Below are 26,769 nucleotides of genomic sequence, written 5' to 3' on the forward strand. Positions count from 1 at the left end.
CCTCACCATCCTTGGATGTGACTACTTGTGCCATGTGCCATATGCAGGTGCTGCCTACCATGCGGTAATTATGGCCTGCCTCGTTGCCTCATAGCCGAAGTTCCACCTTAAGCGGAGAAACTCACCCCTGACCTAAATGAGCAGCGCAAACCATCTGATAAGTAACGATCTGTCACAGCGCCTACTCAATTCTCTGTGCGCTCCCTACTCTCCCATAAGCCTGTAGCCAGTGTCCTGCCACCCTTGGAGCCTGGCCCTGACCATTTACAAGATCCCAGGCGCAAAAGTAGTCCTGCAGCCGATTCTTTTTGCGTGGATGCCCAGTCTCGCCAGCCTGCATTGTCCTCCTACAGCATTTTAAGGTCTACCCAGCTCCCAGCAAAAGCGGACACACATCAGGCAGCAATGGCGAATAGGGAGGACAGAAATAATACTAAAATGGTGAAATCGGACTCACTTTTGGACTCACCCATCAAAAGTAAAGCAGATATGGCAGCCAATATGGAAATGATTCTCAGGAAACTAGCAGACCTACATGAACTCTCAAAATCCACCATAGCCAATACCGACTCTATGCAACTAGAACTCACTGCGATCAGAGCTGATATAAATGTAATAAACACGGGCCTGGGTGCGGCTGAACAACGTATAAGCGACGTGGAGGACCTCACAAAACAATCAGCTTCCAAGATCCAATGTCTAGAAAAGTCCACGGAAGAACTTAAACGCCACAACGCGGAGTTGGAGGATAGGAACAGAAGAGGTAACATCAAGATCTTTGGCGTTCCGGAGAATTCCGAAAAAGATGCGGATTCCTGCGTGGCCTTCCTTGAATCGTGGATTCCCATGATCTCCAAATTAGACTTTCCATACGGCCTTGAATTGGATAGAGCACACAGGATTCCCACTTTCGCTACCAGGAGTTCCTGGGATGCTCCAGGGTAACCACGCGCTATACAAAACTGTTTAATAATAATAATAATAATAACAATGGCCCCAGACCATTGATCTGCAAACCGCTCAGATTTCAGCACGTTGAGATGATCCTTCAATTCGCAAGAAGAAACCACTCCATCTCATGGGAAGGTCATAGAAACATCTTCACACAAGACTACTCAAAAGACACGGTGGCAATCCGCAAAGGTTTCCTGGAGCTCAGAGACAAGCTAAGATCCAAAAACATTACTTTCTCCTTTGCTGGTCCGGCGAAATTCAGGGTTGTAGTCAATGGCCACCCGAGATACTTCACGGACCCCAGAGCCCTTGCTGATCTTCTGGAAGACCGTCGCGAACAAGAAATGGACTTAGCGTCCGGCCTCTCGAACAAAAGGAAAACGTGAACTCATCCTCCAATTGGCTCATCACATTAGCTCTTCAAACTGTTTACGGTTATGATACTGACATTGTCATTCTAGCTTTAATTTTAGCATCAATACCCTAGCTTTGTAATTGAAGCCCTTCGCCTCAATGTTCACTTTCCTGCATAGTGAGCCTATTTGTTCTTAACATGGTGCCAGTGTTTCCTTTACTGTTTACTTTCCTACGGATGCAGGTACCCACAACCTTACTGTAAGTAGGCCTCGAGCCTCAATGTATTATCGTACTATTGTTGCTCTCTATTACTCGTGATATATGGTCCCTTGTGGGCGTGTCTGCATGCCATGTTGTCGAGTTTGCGCTATATAATATTACAAGGAAAATAAAGTAGGGAAACTCGAGTTCACACACTACTGAACGCGCACTCTTAAGTGCATCAGCAATGCACTGTGAATCGGAGCGTTTCACAGGCCTGTCACAGATAAGAAATGCTATCAAAATGAAATCCTACGAAACAATATACTACTGGCCGGCAGCAATTCATACCCGGACAACGTCGGGACGGGCTGCTAGTAATATTATATAGGGCAAACTAGACAACATGGTATGAGCACAATTTACATTACAGAAGAACACATTCATTTCGGGTAGGCACGGGGAGACAAAGCGATTTGCCTGGAATCACAGGATGTTGAGCTGATGCCGAGATTCGAACGTAGCTCCCCATCTCTAAAGTACGCAATTCTAGAACTTGTGGTGGGAGGTGTGTCTAAAAGTGGATGTCGGTGCTGGGCATCAATGAGAGAGACCTGTGCATTTTTCCAATCGGTGGTGAAAAAATATGTTGCTGGAGATGTGGGCCGCCGTGCCACCGATGTACTTACGGGAGAGGGTAAACACCCATTATTCCGCAACTTTCTTTCCGCATACCATCACTCAGCATACTTTCATTACGAAAGTACCATTGTAGCGTAGTTCCTATTTTCCCAATAGGCCCTGCGCATTGGAATAACATAAACAGTAGTATCGACGTAGAAGTGCGGATCTTCCAGGCCTCTACTGACTATGCTAAACTTAATTGGGTTTTTTACCAACTAGCTCAGAGGTCACTGGAAACTTTTTTGACTGAAATAGGAAGTGATCAGCTTCCCTGGCACAGACAAGAAGGGATTCAGTTTTCCAACAACCGTGCAACATGACAACTTTGCTCCTCAGATCAAGAGTCAATCTCTAGGGTTGTGTGAAACAATAGACAGTTATTTTACTCAGTCAGGTTGGTGCAGTTTACTTTCACAATATGTAGAGAATAGAGAGACGGGTGTTTGTCAATAAAGGGTTAACATTTATTGAACAGTCTTTCTTCTCGTACAAGAGAAATGAATTGCAACAATTGCAAGACTTGTTATCATAAAAAGTACGTACAGTAAGATAAGTATTGCGAAATAATACTGTAAAAGCATTGATATGGTTTCTTAGCCATACAATGGTTTAAAAGTAATAAAACATATATACATTCATATATACATTAGGCTAAAATACTCAACTGGTGCTTCTAACTACGCCTACCCCAGTGTACCTGACCTAAGCCTAATACTTGGGAGGGGAGTAAGTAAGTAGCTTTAAGTTAAGTTGGTTTTGCCAAGGTTTGCTTCAAGAATTCTCTCTCAAGGGTTTAGTCAACACCATACCTCTGGAATAGAATGATGGAGGTCTGGTATCTCCCTCAGGGCTCGATATCCCAGTCACCCGCAAGGGTAGACCAGAAACGCTGGAGCTGGATTTCTCTGCAGGAGAAAGGCAGCGTCTCTTCTTCAGCGCGTCGAGGAGGAGAAGGAGGGGGGACAGCGTCCGCAGGCAGCTTGCATCTGCTGGGCTCTTGCAGGGGGGCGGCTGTTCAGCTCCTAAGTTCACCACACCATCGTTCGCTAGTTAGCAGCGATAGCAGTAGCGATAGCAGCAATGATATCTTCAGCATAACAGCAGCTTCAGGCGACGGGCAACAGGGGGCTTGCTTAAGGCCACGTTGGTAGTATTTATATCTGAAAGGTGCCTTGTTTGACGTAAGTTTGCTGGACATAAGACGTCAATAGGATGTCACTAGGAAGTGATCGTCTATCAGTGCTCATTAGAGTTCTATTACTAATCAAAACACAGAAAGCGGGGATTTCCAGGTTTGCTGAGTTTTTATCTTGTTGAAGAACTCAGAGTGTTAATCTAGGAATCTCGGAGAGTGACTTCTGCTCTGTCATTGCACTAATTGGTTGCAAAGGAAGTGGCAGAGAAAGCTATTCTGGAATATGGCTCTGTTCGTGTGAGGCCAGAGATGAGTTTACTGAATATTGCACTCGAACGGTTATGCCAATATAGGGAATAAATGGATTTATATCCGAATAGGGGCATAAGGTCACAGTATCGATCAGGATCCTAGATAAGCACGCAACACCCACTCCACGAATTCATGTCCATCAAATTACTAAAACTAGAGCAATAAGATGCATGTGTAACATTGCCCACCCCAAAATACATATATGCATTTGAAATAGGGGTATATTGTAATACGTGAAAAATATAGGTACTGTACGTTTTCGAAGCATAGAAATCATTCAAAAATTATTGCATATGAAATCAATGAACGATTATGCAAAAAGAATTACACATGAAATATCTCTGAAACAGAAGAAGGGCGAGATAAATCATCACATATAAATGCATTGCAATAAATGTGCTAGAGGCTGGTGTAAAGTTATTATGTCTCTAGATGTGTTTAGAAATAAAAGTTTGAAGCTTCTGTTCTCTAAGAATAGTTTTTACTTTAAGCAAAGAATTTTTCGTGCCAAAAAGGGTGAATATTAAAAAGTGTTCAATTCGAAAGGATTATTGCTTGAACGGGGAAATTAGAGTTCCAACGCTTTTAGCAGTTTTTGTTGATCAAAACTGAAGGCCGAATTCAGAGTTCATGGGAACGCTGTGTGTCGGAAAGCTTCTCCAAAGTTATTATTTCTGTTCGGGTGAGAACATCATATCAGACAGGCTCTCAAAGAATTGGTCTACAAAATCAGGTGACAGTTCGACCAAATTCGATAGTGCTGTAACTTGGCAAGTGTGAGAATGATTGCTGTCATCATAGTCGGGATCAGCAATGCTCACAGATGGTCGTAACTGGGTGATGCTGCTTTTGTCACTTGCTCCACTGTTACCACCTAGTCGTAGCACAGGATTCTCAACGAATGCCGTCATCAGGATTTGTAGCCGCTGGGGACAACACAATGCGTGAGCCGTTATCGGACTGAGCAAAGTATCGACGTCCATTGGTACTGCTGATGGAAGTAAAAGGCAGATGTCCAAAACTCACTCATCTCCGCATAGCATACATCGAAGTACCGGTAAGATACAGTTCTGCCATATAGGTCTGAATGAAAGGAACCAGGTCATGTTTAGATCTCTCAGCCTGGCCAATCCAAGGACTCTAGTTATTCTGTCCCGGTAGCGGATTGCTAGGATTGTCTCTTCCATTCCCAAAGGAGTCATGTCTGAGCTTTGGCTTGCCATAATGAAGCAGGAGGGTCAAAAATAAAATCCCTGCTACAAGTCCCAAAAATAGGGGTATGCCGCCAAAAACAGAGTGGACAAAATTTGGAACGATTCCCAGAATTGCTTGAAATGGTGTTAGCAGTCCCGTAAAAATCGTCTTAAATATGCCTGGGATGCCGGTGGCACTAAACATGTTAAGGAGTTGGCTAAGCATTTCTACAAAATGCACGGGGCAATTTGTTGATAAAAGGTCATGAACCTCCGTAGCTGTCCTTGCAACTAAAAAATCATATGTCTCTTTTGATGACGTTATGGGCACTGTTGTCTGTAAAAGCACAGACTTCATTTTGCTTAAAGTATCAATTCGTATAGAATAGAGATTCAGACGAGGCCAAATGGGAGTCTCTGTGTCTACAGGCCCGCTAGGGAACAATGCTTGCATACAGCATTTGACCATGGATGTTACGCTTACTAGATAACTTTTCCCTGGCACAAGGCCACAACATCTGTGATCCGTTCTAAGAATGTAACTCCCGTTAGCAAGTTGCATAAAGAAGGGCTCTATCTGAGTTGCAGGTGTGACTAGCTGGTGGCATGAAAGGTTGTTAGAATTACCTTCACAGGCTCCGTGTAAATTAATATCCTGACACAAAAGTATACCGCTTAGTGAATGTTTACAATTTTCACCACTAAGAAATACATTTTTGTCGCTGTCACTGTAGCATAAATGTGTGTATGGTAATTTCCATTCTGATTTTACATAACCTTTACCCAATCGTTCATACTGGCCAGTAGGTATGTATTCAAGGCACTTTTTAAATCAGAAAGTTGTTATCGGAATAGTGATAATTCCGTGTATTATCCATTCAATGACAGGACTCTCTGACATTGTCAATGGTAATCTCTCAAGTTTTTCGATGCTCAGGATTGTATAGTCTGCTCCTTTCTGTGCCAAACTGGTTTGTTTATCAGTAAGGTTAAAAATGGAAAATAATGACATTGTGTTGATTAAACGCCAAGGCACATAGCCTGAACGAAGATTTTGCACCGTCCAGCCTAATTGTACAATAGAACGTAATTGAGACTGGCCATGCTGTAACATTAGCAAGTCTCTGTCTATTATGTCAAAGGCAGAAGATACAATATTGTCCAACGAATATATTCTGGAGGACAGAGTCATTAACCCATTGTCCACTACAGAAAGTGATTTTTCCAAATTAATAAGATCAATTTCTATTTTTTCTGCTGTTTCAATTTGTGTGACTTTCCAAGCCTCGTTGTATGCAGCATAGATGCTGGTCGCTATGAAACGCTTTTGATGCTGTTTGCGTGGTCCAAGAATGAAATCGCGCAAATCAGCACCATCTTTTAGTAAAGACAAGTGTTGCTTAATTTCAGCCAGTGTGGATGATGTTAGCCATTCGAGGCAGAGTTTCCCTACACTGTATGTTGTTATTATCCCTGGATGTTGTCTCTGGGAATATCTAGGGTCTAGTCTGGTCATTTTTAACCCCTGTGTTTTATTCAGGAATCTATCTTGACAGTTGTTTGTGTCAATAGGCCAGATTAACCACTTTTTCCAATCAGGATGTGTTCTGTTAAAATGTAAAATTTGTGACACGTCTATTTCAGTATCTGTTGTTGTATTATCAGGTATTGGCTTTGGAATAGACGGTTTGTTTAGGTCTTTGATCTTAGCTAGGCCAAGACAGGATGTTTGGTGAATTGTGTCATTTAAAAACATCATTTGTTCTGGTATCATGCAGGTTCTGAATAGTGCTTCTAGACTTTGTACCTGCCAATCTTTTGTACCCCAAATGGTCTTTGTTTCAATGTTATTTTTCCAATAATCAAAACCGGATGTCATAATTTTTTCATAAAATGCTTCTGAATATATCAATTTAGAATTTGTCAGCATTGTTTTCATTCCTGTTTTATCTAACATTTTGTAATAAAACGTTTCTGCATCACTGGTGTTAAACCCTGAGAAGTATTTACATTTCTCAAAAAATGCTTTAGAACTGCTTTTAGGTGGTGTAGCACAATGTTCCCATTGATTATACTTAAAAACATTTCTAGGCTGTGCAGATTTATGCAAATAATGATCGCCATAATGTGTGTAGCAGAATGTCTGCTCATAACTAGATGAACCTTGTAAATAATCATGTTCTGTAAATCTAGCTGACATTACTAAATCAGACATCATGTCATTAATACTGTTAAAGTCCCAATCATCAGAGAATGTACTAGCTTTTACAAAGTCACTTAAGGAAACCTTCAGTTGATGAGGATACTTCAGGATCACGACCAGACCATAGATCTCATAGTCAGTTTTCTCCCATACTACCCCACCAGGTATTGGAATTGCTGTGACATTTACTCTTGACAGTTCTCTTTTCTTCACGTGGGATGATTTGTGTGGTTTCAGGACTAGGTTGATGTTCTGACTTGTTGTGTCCACTGTACTATATTTTCCCTCAATGAATTTTCTCAAACAAAGTACCATGATGAGCCAAAGCAGGAGGAAAAATACACCTAGACCGAACCAGAACTCTAACCAAGGGGAAATAAGGTAGATTTCCCTCCCGTCCGACCTGCGCCTGACCCAAGACCACCTCTCCTTCAGGAAGAAGCTGAAGACCTGGCTGTTCGAGCAGTAGCGGCACCCCCCCCCCCCCCAGCGCCTTGAGACCCTACGGGTATGTAGCGCGCTTTATAAGTGTCACTGATTGATTGATTGATTGATTGATTTCCTTCAGTTGATGAAAGAGTTCCGTTGCTTTTTCTTTAAAAGTCTTTTTAGTTTCTGGCATCACTTCGGGTCGTTTTGATCTTCAGAGAAGTTGTCGAAGTTGATGAAATAACCAGTGGCAGTTCTGTCAATTGTTGGGATTGTTCCTTCAATCTGTCTCTCGGTAGCATTTTCTGATGCCACATTATTGTAGACGAATATTCTTGACGAACTGTTTCAATCTGTGTCTCAAGAGGCACGAGTTCCATGGCGTTATTACATAGTCCTTCTCTGTGTACTGCAGGCTGATCGAATGTGATTAGTCTTTCAGTTTGAACCTCTTGGATTGTTGCAAGTTTGGGTATTCTGTTGTTTCTTGGGAGTCCACTGGGCCTACTGTTGATTATAGGCCACATGGTTGTGGTTTTACCAGGTCGGTAGACACGACTCTGTTCTCCTTTTTACCAGCAAGGGGCGGTAGTACTACTGATCTTGTTCCGGTGACTGCCAAGACATGTACTGCTTTTCTGTAAGAAGGCCCAAATTCCTTCTTCACCGCGATTTTTTCTCTGACTAGATCCCCAATCTTTGGAATCCAGACAGGCCTTGCTGGGGCTATTGCTTGTGGTGCCTCGTCAGTGGTATCTGGCTGTTGCTTTAACTTTATGTTGCTTAAGGATTTTCTTGTTTCATTCAGTTCCCGTAAAACAGCCAAACGATCTTTGATGTCAAAGTCTGTTTTCTTATCTTGTACCACTGATACCTGACTATCTAAGTCCTGAATTGTCATTCTAATTCCGAACAATAGCTCGTATGGGCTGAAACCTTTTAGAGATTTTCTTGGCAAATTGTTAAGACTGGACTGGACACTTATTAAATGTTTGACCCACCCAGCGCCTGAACCTAATACCTTCGCTGTTATAGATCGCTTTATGTCCCGTTTTTTTCTTTCAACCACACTATTCCCTTCGGGGTGCGACGGACAAGAATACCGCAACCCAATTCCCATGCTGGCCATGGCCTCCTTATAAGCTCGAGAGCTGAAAGCAGGACCCTGGTCAAAATGGAACGTGGTAATTGCGTATGTGCCGATAAAGACTCGCAAATCTTTTATAACCGTTCTAGCGTCAGCCGAGCGCTGGGGCCACATTTTTTAAGTGTGTTTAGTCTTAACTGATTAATAGGACGCTGAATGGCTTGCGGACATCATTACCCTTTCTATAAATGGTAACTGTGCAACAGGCAGGACCGGTTCATTACTGCGATCCCTATCACAGTCCGGACAGTTCTTTACATATATCTGATGTTGCACGCTCATCCCCGGCCACCAGTATACTGATTGCAATTCAGTCAGAGATTCCCTCATCTGAATGTGCCTTGGACCTTCACCCATGTGTGCGTCTGCTATTAATAATATTCTCCTGTTCATGTTTGGAATTACCCTATCCCCCACTCCAGGAATTCAAGCAAAAGGAACGGAGTTTGCATCGATTACGTATGCATAATTGAGTGGATAGTTCACGGGCAGTGCTGCACAGTCGCCTTTTACGGTCGTTTTTACTGCCAGCATGGTTTCCCCGTCTATGTATTTTTCTGTATGCTTTTTTGTGGCTACGGAAGCCGGTTTAGTTGCTTCCGCTGTGGCTGTATTAGCCAATAAATTCCCTGCAACGTGAACGCCATCACGTTGAAGACTCTGTGCGTGTATCACGTGAGTCTTTTGTAGTTCTTTATGTAAAAGAGCTACCTGTTTCCAGAGCAATTTATGCTTTATTGTGGCACCTGTGTCATCTTTGTAGTCGTTTTCAATCCACCTCTGCAGTTTATTATTGTAAGAGTTGACGCAAAAATGAGAATCGCACACGGTAAGTGTCGGGAATTCACGTTCTGCATTTTCGAGCGCCATCTTTAAAGATCTGATTTCAGCTCTCCGAGCCGAACAGTTTCTCAATGATTCAGTTTTTGTTACTTTCGGTCTGAATTTACCGCACAGCCAACGACCTTTAATAATCGCACAGGCTGCATCGTAGGATTTGCTCTCTACGTTGAAATGCTGTACAAATCTATCTGTATAGATTATACAGGCGTATTGTGGGAGAGGCAGAAGTTCGATTGGCAGGGGATATTCTTCTTCATATTCAAAATCATTCAGTTCTTCGAATTGCGGAGCAAAATAGTATCTCACATCTTCCGCTCCTAGAGAATCTACACACTGTATCCATTTCGGATCCAGTGACACTGTAGGCAGGTTTACTGGGCTGAATAGCGCCTCGAAGGCGGATTCCGCTGTGAGGATATTAATCCTTTTGCCGTGTGCTAGTTCTCGTTCATTTGCTAATGCAATTTGCACTGCTTTCACAGTTCTTTCTGTGAGACTGAATGCTTTTTCTGCTTGTGTGTACAAGTGAGATTTAATTGAAATTGGTACCTTTTCTCCCTCATTAGAGGTTAGGTACGTGAATCCGCATCTTCCTGGGATGACTCGGATTACAAGACCGCGTGTGTTGTCAAGTGTATCTAATTTTGTTTTAGCTAACATGTCTGTTTGCAGTGATCTCAAAATTTCTGTGTGTTTTTGAGTCCAATCGATTTGTTTAAAATCAGGTTTTATTAGTTCGTAGAGAGGTTTAACCCTCTCTACGTAATTTAGAATGTAAGTTCTTCCGAAATTCTAGTATGGATTGTAAATTTTTCAGCGTTTTTGGAGCTTGGAGTACAGCGCACTTCTCTAAGAAGTTGTCCGCTAGGATTTTTCCTTCACTTGATAATTCGTACCCTAAGAATAGTACTGTCAGATGGGCAATTCAAGACTTTTTAAAGTTGAATTTGTAACCCTCTGCTGCGAACCCAAGTATAATGGTGTTCACTCTTTTCAAGTGAGTATCCAAGTCGTCGTCTGTGAGATAGATATCATCTACGTAAGATAATGCCTCATCATCATATATTTGTAGTAACTCTGTTACTCTAGCTGAGAATAGTCCTGGGCTGTTCTTGAACCCCTGTGGGAGTCGACAGAATTTTTTCTGCGACCCAAATGCTGAGAAAGCGGTCAAATATCTGCTTTCTGGTGCAATGTTTTGACAAAAGAAACCATTAGATATGTCTAATGTCGTTTTATATTTTTTCCTAACTATGTTATTCATTAGGGCTGCACTATGCGAGTTTTGTACTGCAAATGTTTTACAACATGCATTAAGGTGTCTGTAGTCCAAAACTAGACGATATGAATTGTCTGGCTTGGAGACAGGAAACAAAGGATTGTTCATTTGAGAGGTGCATGTTTCAATCACCCCCTGGTATTCAAGTTGATCTAAGATCTCCCTGACCTGTTTTTTAACTTCTTGCTTAATGGGATACTGCCGTTGGGCAGTTGGTTCACTTTTTAAGTGGATTTTGTGAGGAGGAGAGTCCTCATCCCATCCCTCATGATTTTTATATAATGCCGGTGCCTGGGCTACTGCCCATTTCCTTCCATAAGTATATTTTTTGTGAATCGGAATGTGATTCGAGAAGGCAGGCATAATCATTTCTTCGCCACGAGGGCACTCCCTGACAAACATTGGGGGCCAATCTTTTTCAGCTAACAGAATATCATAGCCTTTTGAGAGCTTATCCCAAAATAGACCTCTTATTTTCCTAGTCTTATCACCCTCTATACGCAATGTTATTTTGTATATTTTATGGGGCTCGCTAAGTCTGGTGTCGGCAGTTTCAACCTGAATGTATTCATTCGTGTCCACTGTCTCCAGATGACTCATCAAGATCTTGCGGGCTATACTGATTTCTGCAGCACTGTTTAACATTGTCAATGCCCACTCCCCGTTTTTCAACTGTGTTCTCAGTATTCTCGGCATGGTTGATTACTCTAATACTGGCTACCTTCTTTTTTGGAAATTGAGATTTTTTACTCTGAGCAGGTTCCTTGTCTTTGGACTTGGTGTGCTCTCCTGGGTCTGACCGTCCTCTTCTTTCCGATTTCTGCGAAAAAGATCGAGAGGGACGTGTATCAATACTTTGATATCTATCAGGTTTTTTCAAATTATCCCTATTTCTAAGGTTATATCTTTTCTCAGAGGGCTCCCTCTGTGGAGACTGGTGTTCTCGAGTCGGAGTTCTTTCCCTCCGTCGAGGAGACCTTCTTCTGGACTGGAAAATTTTTCCTTGGGAGTGGATTGTTTATTTCCATCCCAGCTCTTTTTAGGAGTGTTTAAATTATTTTTAATAAATAATTTTTCAGGATTTTCGAGCAGTTGGGGCTTAACTGGTTTTCCACCCAAGCTGCCTCTACCTAATTCTTCATAGCATTTCTCTATGATTCTGGCAAGCTCAACTGGCTGATCTGTTATATCCGTTTCTTTCAATTTCTGGCGGATCGCCACAGATGCTGCTTCTCCTTTTATGTTTGCTAATAATATAGCCGAGACCTGCTTAAAGTCTTTCAGTAATTTCATACCAAGATTTAAAGCGGGCTCTGGACCGTATTCATTTTGAATCTGTTTTAGCACTTCTGGTATTACCGCCATAGACGGAACACCGTGTGTTTTTGTGTAAATGGAAGCAAAGACTGCACCCCAAGTGTCACAGTCCTCTATGTGTGGTGCGATTCCCATAGGAAGGCAGATGGTCAAGATTCTGTGTTTCTCAACAGGGGTAGTATCAGGAAATACTGCCTCTATTTGAGTGATTTTCTGTGCTAACCAGAATGGAATTTGTCCCCGTTTTACGGGTGTTTTACCAAGACATGACTGTATGTTCTGTGGTGTAATTTTATTAGTGTTCCCCTGATGAGGGGTCAGCTGTGGTACATTAACAGCTGGTTGGACTGTTGCAGTCCGCATTACATATTGCACTAATTGCCTATGTATTTTTATAAGTGTTTTTAGCTGTACTAACAGCTCTTCTTTTGACATTTTTGCAATGTCCGGGTGTGGTGTGTAGCCGGCTAGAACCGGCCACGTTGCTCCTGGTCTACCTAGTGGACCGAACCTGGTTATGTGATCATTATGTTTTAGGGTGCCATTAAACCAGAGCAGGTGCTCTTGGAATTTTAGTGGGATTTCAGTCTCCTCAAAAGGAGCATACTCTTCCGGAGGTTTCTCTATTTTGTAGTAGTGAAACTCTTTTGTTCTAGCGTTTGCCGCTGGAAAGTTTATCCATGAATAGAATACCTCTGTCTGCCGATATTCGTGAGCCTCTATCACGAAAATTACTGTACCACCTTGAGGTGTCAGTCCGTGTCCTATAAGTTTTAACGTTATAGACTTTCTTAAGTGGACCGGGATGATAATTGCATCCGGGTCTGTGTCTAGGAGACTCGTGTCTTCCTCTATTAGTAGGGTTGCCAGTCTAACTGCTTCCCTTTCTTCTTCACTGTCTGTCATTTCATAAATGCAGGCTTTGCAGAGTAGGTCTCCAAGGAGACAAAGATTAGGTGCACAATATTTTGGAACACTGTATCCTTCAACGTTGAATAAACCAGAGCTTTACATAGGAATCTCTTCCTACTGAGTTCGGGCGGATTTTAACCTTTCACCCACTCCAGACGTCTATTGGAGTATTTACGGGAGAAAGGGGTCTGTGTGAAATATGCACGACTGAGTTACTCTAACGTCTTGCGTTAGTTTATCGCCTTACCAAACGTTGGGCGCCATGTAGCGTAGTTCCTATTTTCCCAATAGGCCCTGCGCATTGGAATAACATAAACAGTAGTATCGACGTAGAAGTGCGGATCTTCCAGGCCTCTACTGACTATGCTAAACTTAATTGGGTTTGTTACCAACTAGCTCAGAGGTCACTGGAAACTTTCTTGACTGAAATAGGAAGTGATCAGCTTCCCTGGCACAGACAAGAAGGGATTCAGTTTTCCAACAACCGTGCAACATGACAACTTTGCTCCTCAGATCAAGAGTCAATCTCTAGGGTCATGTGAAACAATAGACAGTTATTTTACTCAGTCAGGTTGGTGCAGTTTACTTTCACAATATGTAGAGAATAGAGAGACGGGCGTTTGTCAATAAAGGGTTAACATTTATTGAACAGTCTTTCTTCTCGTACAAGAGAAATGAATTGTCACAATTGCAAGACTTGTTATCATAAAAAGTACGTACAGTAAGATAAGTATTGCGAAATAATACTGTAAAAGCATTGATATGGTTTCTTAGCCATACAATGGTTTAAAAGTAATAAAACATATATACATTCATATATACATTAGGCTAAAATACTCAACTGGTGCTTCTAACTACGCCTACCCCAGTGTACCTGACCTAAGCCTAATACTTGGGAGGGGAGTAAGTAAGTAGCTTTAAGTTAAGTTGGTTTTGCCAAGGTTTGCTTCAAGAATTCTCTCTCAAGGGTTTAGTCAACACCATACCTCTGGAATAGAATGATGGAGGTCTGGTATCTCCCTCAGGGCTCGATATCCCAGTCACCCGCAAGGGTAGACCAGAAACGCTGGAGCTGGATTTCTCTGCAGGAGAAAGGCAGCGTCTCTTCTTCAGCGCGTCGAGGAGGAGAAGGAGGGGGGACAGCGTCCGGGAGCAGCTTGCATCTGCTGGGCTCTTGCAGGGGGACGGCTGTTCAGCTCCTAAGTTCACCACACCATCGCTCGCTAGTTAGCAGCGATAGCAGTAGCGATAGCAGCTATGATATCTTCAGCATAACAGCAGCTTCAGGCGACGGGCAACAGGGAGCTTGATTAAGGCCACATTGGTAGTATTTATACCTGAAAGGTGCCTTGTTTGACGTAAGTTTGCTGGACATGAGACGTCAATAAGATGTCACTAGGAAGTGATCGTCTATCAGTGCTCATTAGAGTTCTATTACTAATCAAAACACAGAAAGCGGGGATTTCCAGGTTTGCTGAGTTTTTATCTTGTTGAAGAACTCAGAGAGTTAATCTAGGAATCTCAGATAGTGACTTCTGCTCTGTCATTGCACTAATTGGTTGCAAAGGAAGTGGCAGAGAAAGCTATTCTGGAATGTGGCTCTGTTCATGTGAGGCCAGAGATGAGTTTACTGAATATTGCACTCGAACAGTTATGCCAATATAGGGAATAAATGGATTTATATCCGAATAGGGGCATAAGGTCACAGTATCGATCAGGATCCTAGATAAGCACGCAACACCATGACTCCGCAATGCCATTATAAAGCATGGCATTATATTTTATATTCTTTTACCACGCATACATTTACAACGAAATTAGTTGTCAATGCATGAATGGTAAAAGCATGTTTTAAAAAAAAATGTTTGGATAAGGCAGGTATGGGTATAGGGGTATATGTTTTGGGGTACTGAGGTATATGTTTTGGGGTGTTTGGGTATTTTAATGGTTCAGATATAGTTATGGGTTATGGGGTACAGGGGTATTTTTAGGGTTCAGGGCTAGGTTTGGGTTTTGGGTATAGGGGTATTTTTAGGGTTCAGGGGTAGGTTTGGGTTTTGGGGTACAGGGGTATTTTAAGGGCTCAGGGCTAGGTTTGGGTTTTGGGGTACAGGAGTACTTTTAGGGTTCAGGGCTAGGTTTCGGTTTTGGGATACAGGATTATTTTAGGGTTCTGGGCTAGGTTTGGGTTTTGGGGTACAGGGGTTTTTTAGGGTTCAGGGGTAGGTTTGGGTTTTGGGGTACAGGGGTATTTTAAGGGTTATGGGCTAGGTTTGGGTTTTGGGGTACAGGGGTATTTTAGGGTTCAGGGATAGGTTTGGGTTTTGGGTTACAGGGGTATTTTTAGGGTTCAGGGGTCGGTTTGGGTTTTGAGGTACAGGGGTATTTATAGGGTTCAGGGCTAGGTTTTGGTTTTGGGGTACAGGGGTATTTTTAGGGTTTAGGGATAGGTTTGGGTTTTGGGGTACAGGGTATATTTGTAGAGTTAAGATGGGTTAGTGTTTAAGGGTGTTGGGGTATTTTATAGAGTAAGGGTGGGTTATGGTTATGGGGTGCAGGGGTATTTAAAGTAGGGGTGGGCGGAATTGGCGCGAACTTAGTACAATAAATCCGTAATATTTTGTTCCGTCAGATTTCCAATTATTAAAACAGAAACCTCATATATTCAAGGTAAAATAACAAGTATTTCTACATGCTAAAATGCCTATAGTCATTTCACAAAAGTGAAATTAGCTTCCAGCAAGCAGTGAGAGAGGTGATGATTTTGAGATCAAGCCTCTGCAAAGCATTATGGGACGAGATTAGCAGTGGGAATTGAATATTATAGTATCCAAATAATTCTACAAAGAGCTGCAGTTCACCTCATTGTCCCCATGAGGCAAATGCAATAGCATTTAAAATATTATACATCAAACTGCAGTTCACCTCGTGGTCCCGGCCTAGATGTCCCTGATGAGGCAAATGCAATAGCATTTAAAATATTACACATCAAGCTGCAGTTCACCTCGTGGTCCCTAGATGTCCCTGATAAGGCAAATGCAAAAGCATTTAAAATATTACACATCAACCTGCAGTTCACCTCGTCGTCCCTAGATGTCCCTGATGAGGCAAATGCAATAGCATTTAAAATATTATACATCAAGCTGCAGTTCACCTCGCCGTCCCAAGATGTCCCTGATGAGGCAAATGCAATAGCATTTAAAATATTATACATCAAGCTGCAGTTCACCTCGTCGTCCCAAGATGTCCCGGATGAGTAAAATTCAAAAACATTGAAACACTTTCATGAATGCTAAAAATGATGCTAATCTTATCCCATAATGCTTTGCAGGGCCTTTTAGTTGTATTTTTGCCCATAACTGTGCTTGGGGTGGTTCTAAGAGAATCGGACCTCAACTGAATTACTATTTAAAGGGAGCAGGAATGTATAGAACCTGGGAAGAAAAAACAACACTTGTGACGGAATGCCCCTCGCGATTGTCACGCCCCCCAGCACACACCCACAGCACAATGCAGACACGCCCACAAGGGACTACTTTGCTGGCACGGTTCTTTTACCTTTTAAATGTATATGGTGGGCGTCTGCATAGCCTAAGTCCTTCTGCTGCAACTGCCCTTTCCAACGCTGTATTGGGTGTTGTGATTGGTGCTGTGGTTCCTGAGATTACCCGCCTTAAAGGTTTGGGCTCTCTCTTTATTATATCAGTACAGATAGGTCTTTTTTCAGCGTCATTGCAGTCTGAACTGTGAAAAGGATTTCAAGTTCATTACTACCACTACATTCTCAAGGTCTAGCGAAGCTACTAGCTATCATCTGTGTATCCCTGACTTCCGCCTTGCACGGGACTGCCGTCGCACTCCCGATGTACGTATTTGGGGGGAGGGGAGGGAGGGACAGGGGGAGGGGGCTGGGGGAGGGAGGGGACAGGGAGGGGAGAAAATGGAGCTAAAAGAGTTCAAAGATTCTTAGTTTTTTTTCTGTTTTGTACTGTTTTTTACTTATGTTTACCTATTTCACATATGACATGTGTATTTCGTTGCAGTCCAATGGACCTCCACGCAATGGCCCACATGCTGTCCGTGCTGAGCAGCTCGCGGTGCTATTCACTGATATCCTTAGATTACAACGGACTTTCCCAGTGATGTTCCCCATCTCCAATGGCTAAGGCAAAATCACTAGCCGATGATCTCACGATAGTCTCTCTGAATGTTAAGGGCCTCAACCATCCGGTAAAAAGGAGGAAAGTTCTCGAGTATCTTACCAAATCTAAGGGGGACATTATATTACTTCAAGAAACCAAACTGTCTGAGGATGATCTACGCTTTCTGAACATCCATTGGGCGTCACACATTCTGACTTCACCAGCAATTCATAAAAAGGGGGGTAATCACCCTTTTAGCGAAAAAAGCTAATCTTACACTAGTTTCGCACTCTCACGACGAAGTAGGTAGACTTTCCATTACAAACCTTCTAAGGGAAGACGACCCCATTCATGTAGTAAATATCTACGGCCCAAATGCAGACGACCCGGAATTCTGGGACTCTGTCTCCCGCTCATTATAACCCATCCCTTCAGAGGACCTGTTGATAGTGGGAGGAGACTTTAATCTCCCCCTTGACCCGATTCTTGATAGGCAATCCAAATGTGCCTACCACCCCTCCCACTCGCTTGACGCCCTCCTTCGCCTCTGTGATAGATACAATCTGAAGGATTCCTGGCGCCTCCAAAACCCGGACGGTAGGGATTATACATTTTACTCCGCACCACACAACTTCTATTCACGTATCGACTTCATCTTGATCTCAAGCCCCTTTACACATCTTATAGAGGAGACAGAAATAGCCCCTAACGTTACCTGTCAATGAGCGCCAAGAAACCGATGGTGATAGTGCGTGTTACAAATAATTTAACGTAACGTAACGTAACGTAAATTGGTCTCTGAGCACGCCTGTATCCGCACCAAGCTGGCTGGCTCTAAATCGATTCTCCTACCGAAGAGATGGCGCTTTAACGATGAGACACTTTCAGATCCCACGAACAAATTACTAATAACTAATGCCATTGAGGAATACCTATCCATAAATGACACCTCCGACACTACACCCAACACCCTGTGGGATGCTCTGAGAGCCACAATTCGCGGGGTCACCATCACAATCAGGGCCAAGACAAACAAGGCGCTAAATAAAGAACTAGAGACTTTGGAACACCAGATTGGTGCACTGGAAGCCCAACACAAATCCAACCCGTTAGATAATATAGTACTAGTGCCCAGATGCATCAAGCATTTTTGGAGTCGTAAACGGTGCGATTCCTTAAAATCGGCCGTTTGCGACTCCAAAAATGCTTTTTGATATGCATCATTAGTTTTTGTTAAAATTCGCTAATTTTGCAAATTTCTTAAATGCGATTGCATTTAAGGAATCGCAATTGTGCGATTCCTTAAATGGAATGCATCATTCTTAAAAAATTAGCGAATTTTAAAATTGCAAGTGCAAATTACCACGAGTTTGAACCTCGTGGTAATTTGCAAAATTGTTTAAAAAAGCACAAAAATGCATTTTTTAAACTGTTAAGTTACAGACACACATGTCCATAGGACATGTGTGTATGTAACTTACATGTAAAAGTGCATTTCATGGGTGCAGGGGGGGTCCTTTGGACCCCCCTCTCCACCCTTGAAATGCTTTGTTGAATTCCGATTTTCAAATAGCGAATTCGCAATTCCCATTCATTCCTATGGGCATTTCAGCCCATAGAAATGAATGGGAATTGCGAATTCGCTATTTGAAACTCGCAATTTTATTGCGATTCGGTAAAAATTGCGATTTTTACCGAATCTCAATAAAATTGCGAAATAAATGATGCATTGCCATTTGCGATTCCTTATTTGCGATTCCTTATATTCGCAAATAAGGAATCGCAAATGACAATGTTGATGCATCTACCCATAGATACACTAACCAAAAGAAAGTACGAATACAACACCATCACCAGCAAACGGGCGGGTGTATGGATCAATCGTTTCAAGGCCCTAAAACTGTGCCAGGGCAACAAAGCTGGGAAACTGTTAGCCTCCTACCTCAAACATAAACAGAAACTGGCCACCATATCGTCCATTAAAGATTCCAGAAACATCACACATACTAAACAATCTAATATCCTTGACACTTTCAAAACATTCTACGAAGACCTATACAAAAATGACAAAATATTAGATGAATCAGCATGCTTGGACTACCTCAATTCACTCCACCTTCCCAAACTTTCTGAAACTGATAGGTCTCACCTGGGCTCCCCAATTTCTAGCACAGAAATCAGAGCAGTAATTAACACCCTGAAGAATAATAAGGCCCCCGGTCCGGACGGCTTCACTGCGCCCTTCTATAAGGCCTTTACAGAACAAATTAGCCCTCCGCTCCTTAAACTTTATAACTCTACTGCGGCCAGTGGCGGTGTTTCCCCATCGATGAGTGAGGCCACGATTATAATAATACCCAAGGAAGGGAAGGACCCCCTACTCACTAAAAATTACCGTCCTATCTCTTTGATAAATCTTGATTGCAAAATGTATGCAAAAATGTTGGCGACCAGACTAAATTCCATCCTCCACAAATTAATTAGCCCCTCGCAGGTTGGCTTCCTAAAACACCGGATGTCAAATGACAACACAAGACTAATATGTCACCTTCTAGAAAAAGCAAAGACCTCTTCCTCCCCAATGGTAGCGATAACCTTGGACGCCGAAAAGGCCTTTGACAAGGTCTCGTGGTCCTTCCTACGACAGTGCATGCATTCTTTCAACCTTGGCGACTCCTTTACCAGGATGGTGATGGCCCTCTACTCTGCCCCATCTGCCAGGATAGCTATAAACGGCACCCTATCCGACCCGTTCCGCCTATACCAAGGTACCAGACAAGGCTGCCCTCTCTCCCCGGCTCTCTTTCTACTAGCCCTTGAGCCCCTCCTTACAGACATCAAAAATAACGGAGACATTGCGGGTATCTCCTTTGGGGACACGCGAGTCAAGTTAGCAGCGTATGCTGACGACATCCTAATCGCTACGGAAGACCCTGCTAACTCCATCGCTGGGCTAATGACCTCAATAGACAAATACTCCTCCCTATGCGGCTACAAATTAAATAGAGATAAATCCGAAGTAAAACCTCTAAATGTCCACACTCCTAGAGAAGTACTGGGCGACTCCAGCCTAATCTGGCAAACAGACGTGATTAAATATTTGGGGATAGACTTTACCGATGACCTTCTAAGTACCCTTAAACATAACGAAAACAAAACCCTGGACAACATCAAAAGACTGCTAGACAGTTGGTCACCCCGTTTCATCACCTAGTGGGGCCGTATTGAAACCATAAAAATAATGATATCCCCCCTGGTTAACTACCTCATCACTATGCTCCTGCTCATGCTCTCCAAAGAGTTTCATAACAAGTTGGATAAACTCATCTCGTCCTTTCTATGGCAGGGCAAAAAAGCCAGAATCAGTTTAACACCTTGGCTGCTAGCGCTATTTTCCTTCTCTGCTGCATTCCCAGGATCCCCATTGTTCATGACGAGCTCAGCTCGTCATCAGCACAGCTCAACTGTGCCTCATGACGAGCTGAGCTCGTCATGAGCATGGAAGGGGTTAAAGAAATTACGATTAGACAAAAAATTAGGAGGAGTCAACCTGGCGGATTTCAAAATTTACCAAATAGCCTTTTTAGCAAAACAGGGGACGCACTGGATAACCTCACAGACTGATTATACCCCTGTGTGGCTCTCTGTGGAAAGGTCAATATTGAATGGCCTCAACCCCTGTGCCCTACTCACCATTAAACTCCGTCCCACCTTAGGCTTGGGCCCTATTTTCAGGAATACTAAAATAGCTCTTCTACAAGTTAGTAAACACCTGCCACAACAATTCCGACACTCAAATTGGGAGTCGCTATGGCACAATGCCGCCGTTACATACAAAGGGAAAACTCTAAATTACTCCTCCTGGATAGATAGAGGTATACTATTCCCCCTGCAACTCACCGAAAACTCGCTTCCACTAACCTTTAGGGAAATTCAGAATAGGTTCCTTCTACACAATGTTGAATTTTATAATTTCTTACACATTAAAGTAGCACTAGCGAAAGCTAACCTGAAGGATGTCACCCCCTCCCTCCCAGGCTTGCTCACCTCCCTTAACAAATTGGGCCACCAAGTCTGTAGACTGTATAAACTAATGCGCCCACAACCGTCCTCCTTAAATGTACCTCTCAAACGCTACTGGGATTCATTCTCATCCACACCTACCTCAGACATAGACTGGGCCAGTACTTGGGAGTCCACCACTCGCCACAAAATATTCCCTACACTCTCACAAACCAAGTTCTGACTACTACATAAGGCCTTCTGGACACCTAGGAGGCTGTTTCTCCACAAAATCAAGACCGACGACACGTGCTGGAACTGTACAGGTGAGGGAGGAGACCTGGAACACCTAATTTTCAGATGCCCCTGTGTAACCTCCTATTGGGACAGAATCTTTGATTTTATAACTAAAGTCCTCCATATCACCCTGCCAAGAGAATTTTCAACGCTCGTTCTAGGTTTTGCCAAAGTCGTCACACTCAATGATGAAGACAAAGCCCTACTCGACCTACTGCTGACGGCTGCGGTTAAAATCATACTTAATAACTGGAAAAGCACGAACAAAGCTTCTTTCCCCCACTGGTTGAACTGGGTCACCAACTTAAGAGGAGCTGACAACATAGCCTTAGCTACTACCCCATGGCGTCCGCCACTCAGGAAAATCTGGTCCTCGCTAGACGATCACTTTGACTTATACAAACCTCCTTGAAACTTGGTTACTTCGCACTCATATCGTATTTTCGCCTACCTATATCGCCAGTTGGGGGGGTAGGGTTCCCTTTCGGTGCCTCTGCACGGCTACCATTATAAAACTCTGTACGCTCATTGTCAAAGTTTATCAATTCCAACTCTCCTATGTATTATATATATGTTTCACGCAAATGTATGACTTATGATGCTTCTGTTCTATTGAGGTGGTGTCACTATCACTCCAGGTCTTTTTATACAGTCCGTCATGTAACATTGGATGCAACTCTCCTTTGTCTAGCTGCTGGTTATTACATATGAAATTTTGTTTGCTTTATTTGATTTGATTTTACTTAATTTAACTGTATTTTACTGTATTTAATTTTACTGCAAATAATTACTTTTGTCTAGATGTATCTCTCTGCAGCTCCTAATAAAAAACTTTGAACATAAAAAAAGAAACTCATGTTCACACCAGAACATGGGCTCCAAAGGGAATTCACAAGGGCATAATATCAAGCCCATTATTGCAGCTTCAGCGCTATGCCAGAGGATTATTATCATCGCTACATATCGCGAAGCTGCCTTTGCAATATAGATAATATGCCCCCTGGGTCTGTAAAGTATGACAGTTGAACCCCGATTTTAGATAAAATCCCAGGATGTTGACATCACCAATAAGCCATTTTTATCGCTTTCACAATGTTTCACCTCAGTTTAATGTCTGCTAAATTCCTGAGTTAGGCATACCTGACATGGGAGGTGGATTATGGAATTAAGGGCAAAGCACACTCAGCGATAATTATCGCCAGCCCTAGATAATATTCCCCCCAGTTCCCAATCCGTGACATGTTTATTTTTCTCACCGTGCCAGGCCCCTTGTTCTCGTTTGGCCATGCCAAGAACATTCGTTTCACAACCTCTTCCCTAAGTGAACTGAGCAAATGTTGTTCTACAACCTGGGGCGTAGCTGGCATTGGTGCAGCCGGTGCAGTGGCACCAGAGCTCATTGAACCCTGATAGTTTCTGTATTGTCACTACAATAACAGTCAGGGGGACATTTTTCTTATTGGCACCAGGACACTTGGTATCCTTGCTATGCTACTGCCCACAAGGTATTTTTTTAGACATGTGGGGGCAGATTTACGTTTCCTGGTGCATCCCGGCAAATCAACAGGGATGCGCCGTGAAAGGTGTGTGACACAAGTTTACCCTTGCACCACCACATATGCACCGCAGTTACCATGCGGCCTATCATGGTACAAGGATAAACAGATGTGTGTCGCATCTGCAGGCGTAAGGTTGGCGCAGTGCTGGAGTTGTGTCGCGGGCGCCTTTGACGCAGCGGGGTCGGAAAAGTGACTGAGTGAAATCTTATAGATTTCACTCAGGCACTTTTCCGAGGCGTTCCTTCACCGGAACGCCTACTCTGCGCCGGTACGCCCTCATGTGGCGCAGGGCTTCACAATGTGACGCAACTCCCCCGCAGTCACGTTGTAAATCTCCCGGAGCATGCTGCTAGCTTTACGCTGCCGCTGCGTCACAGAAGTGACGCAACGGCGGCGCAAAAGTGGCACACAGGGCTTGTAAATCTGCCCAGTGATGTCCTCTGGGTGCCTTTTGTATCCTGTGCCTTCTCCTACCAGTGTTTGAATACAAAATAAGTCACAACGCACTGCAAAATAAACCCACAACACTAAGGGGGAGATTTACAAGAAAGTGACGCATTTGTAGAGATGCGTCACTTTCCCTGCGCTACTCCGAGAAACACTTGCGCCACCATGGATGCACATTATTTACAATTCGGCGCACCATGGCGCAAGGACTGACAGATGCGTCAGAGATTCTGACGCATCTGTTGGGGCAAAAGTCATGCATTGCTGGAGTCGTGTAGCAAGAACAACGCGACTCCAGCAATGCATTTTGAGGCTTATTCCCACTACACTGTGCCACTCATTTAATTTCTTTTAAAATCTTTATTCGATCTATTAAAAAAGATCATAAAAGCACATATGCATCGTATCAACTCCTTACGACTGCTTTAAGCCAGCGGTAGGTTTTGGCACAGTGGCGTTGTTGGAACTGGCCCTTTTTGCAGGGTCATCCCCAAACTTTTTGCTTCTTCCTCCCTTATTTTTCCTGACCCGTGGCTGTTGGCAATAGGACTCTGCGCACTTTACCACTGCTGATCAGTGCTAAAGTGCATATGCTCTCTATGTAAATTGTTATTCTGATTGGATATACATGTTTGGCATATTTGTATCACCATGAAGTCCCTAGTAAAGTGCACTGGGTGTGCCAGGGCTGGTGATGACAAATGCTACTAGTGGGCCTGCAGCACTGATTGTGCCACCCACAGGAGTAGCTCTAAAATGGTGTCTCAGGCCTGCCACTGCAGCGCCTACGGGCAGTTTAGAACTGCCATGTCCTCCTGGTCCGCGTCCCCGCTGACCAGGCCTAACCCTTCCCTTTTCGGGCACATCAGTCATCCCTATGGAAGGCCCAAGGTACCCCCCTGGGCAGGGTGCAGTGTATGGAAAGGTAGAGCATGTACTAGTGCAGGTACCATGCTCTGGTAGTGAATTACAGCCATATTCGTTTTTCACTATTGTAAGGCTATCTTGCTCCATAGGTTAACATGGGGGATGCTGGCTACAGTGGTTAACGGCATTTCTTCCCATAGGAACAAGATAGGACATAAGTATCTAGTATCCCTGAACTCAGAATTTAATAACGCATCTTTTAGGAAAGGTGGTTTTTAGATCCTGTGTTTGAGAACCGCACTTTTAGAAAGTTGCCGTTCTCTTGTCTGACCCTTCTGTGTGCCTGAGACTGCTTGTGTATTGACTGTCTGGTTTGTGAGTGACAGGGGCTGGGGAATCCCCCCAGAGGCTGGATGAGTCAGCACTAGGCTGAGTGGAGCAATTGCTACCTGAGTGGTGGGAGGAGTTAGCACCTGGGCTGAATAGGGCTGTGCCTGCCTGCCACAATGCTGGCTCCACCTCCTGCTGGGCGGCTGAGGACTCTGCCCCTCACTCTGAAAGGAAAGATGCAGCCAGCAAAACAAAGTGCTCAAGATCCACCCAGAACTGGTTCAGACCGGGCTCAGGGCCCACATGCACAGAGAGAACAAAGACTTTCGGGGTATAAGTACAGGACCCCTGACAACAGAAAATTAGATCATCCTGGAAATCAAGAAGGAACCTCTGCCAAGGAGAAAGCTGACTCTGAAGAAGGAAGACTGTCCGGCTGTTGCTCTGCTGGACTGACCTGCTGTTGCTTTGCTGCCAAGGAGAGGGGAAGGACTTTGCTGTGAGCTGTGTCCCCTGTCTTGTAAGGAATCTCCAAGGGCCTGAGAAGAGCTGGCTCCCTGTTTCCGAAGTCCCAGGAACAAAAGGACTTCACCCCCAGTCTCCCTGAACTCTGCTGAGAGAGTTCTGTCCTTCGTAGAGTGCTTGATCCAGTTGTGGGGCCTCTAGAAGTTGAACCTGAGCTGGGAAGCTTGAGACTAAGCTGAGAAACTTGTGAATCTGAAAAGTGTCGCATCGCTCGCTTGCGGAGCGCATCCCCGACAGTGCGAGAAGTTTCCCGCCGCCACAAAGGTCGAGATCGGTGCAGCACTTGACATCGCTGCCGAGGCCGTCGCACCCTTCGTTTGCGGGACGCACCAGACCGGTGCGGGAGAATCGAACATCGCTGCGAGTGTCGTCGCAGAGCCTGTCGTCTGGGTGAGAACGCCGCACCGCTTGCTTGCGGACCGCATCACGTCGCTGCAGATATCGCTGCAGAAGCATCTCACCGAGGAGCTGCGAGAGAGAAGATCACCGCTGGACCGCGCATCGTCGCCCCGGAGATCGTCGCAGCCCCTACGAGATCATCGCATCGTGCCTTTGCGAGAACAGACTTCCCACGGAACCTACGCACCGGAATCTACGCAAGCTGCCTTCCTCCCCATACAGATCGGATTCGTCGCCACACGCCCGCTGCTGCAGCGGGGCTGTCGCATCGCCTCCCCAGGGTCTCAGGAGTAACGCATCGCTTGTTTCCACCGCACCAGCTTCCTGCTTGTGGAACTTTGTTGCATCTAAAAGGTACTGTGAGTAAACGTGACGCAACTGTGAACTTTTCACGCATCTGTGGATCATTTGATCACAACTTAAAGAACTTTGATTACAACCTGAAGAACTCATTTGAAACCGTAACCTTGCATTGTGTATGTTGGATTTTTGACGTTTTTGGTCTTGTGTAGTTTAGAATAAATATCTTTATTTTCCTAAACTGTTGTGGAATCAGTTTGTGGTGTTTTCACTGTGTTACTGTGAGTGTTGGTACAAATACTTAACGCATTGCCTCTGGTTAGCCTAGACTGCTCAGGCCAAGCTACCTTGAGGGCGAGCAGGGGTTATCTGAGAGGGTGGTCTCCTTGTCCTGACTAGAAGCAAGGGTCCCTATTTGGACATTGGTACCTACCTCTGCCAACTAGAGACCCCCAGTTCTAACATTGGTGGTCAGGCGGTGGGATTTGAACTTGTATTTGTACTTGACCCACAGTAATTGGTGTACATCACTAGTGAGTGCAGACCACTACGCCACCGCATACTACATTTTTTATTTCTGGTTCTATTTTTGATCGTAACCCTGAAAGAATCCAAGCATCATGTCTCAGAATGGTAAACCAGCAAGTGATGTTGCAGAACTGGAGTTTGATATTGAAATGTTAAGTGATTACAAAGTAGGTCAACTCAGGCAGTTCTGCAGGGACTTTGGATGCCCCATGAAGCGCCGCTCCAAGAAGGAGGAGCTACAGGAGGCTGTAAGGGCCTGGTGGGAGACCAAAGAGGCTGGGGATACAGATGATGCAGAAGTGGATCAGGATGCACAAAGGGATGGTTTCAGGCCACAGGATCTGCCTGTGTCCGGAGAAGCCTCAAGGGCTGGCAGCAACCATTCAGCTGAAAGTTTTTCCCCAGAG

The sequence above is a fragment of the Lissotriton vulgaris genome, chromosome 8 (assembly GCF_964263255.1).
Source record: "Lissotriton vulgaris chromosome 8, aLisVul1.2, whole genome shotgun sequence".
Lineage (NCBI taxonomy): Eukaryota > Metazoa > Chordata > Amphibia > Caudata > Salamandridae > Lissotriton > Lissotriton vulgaris.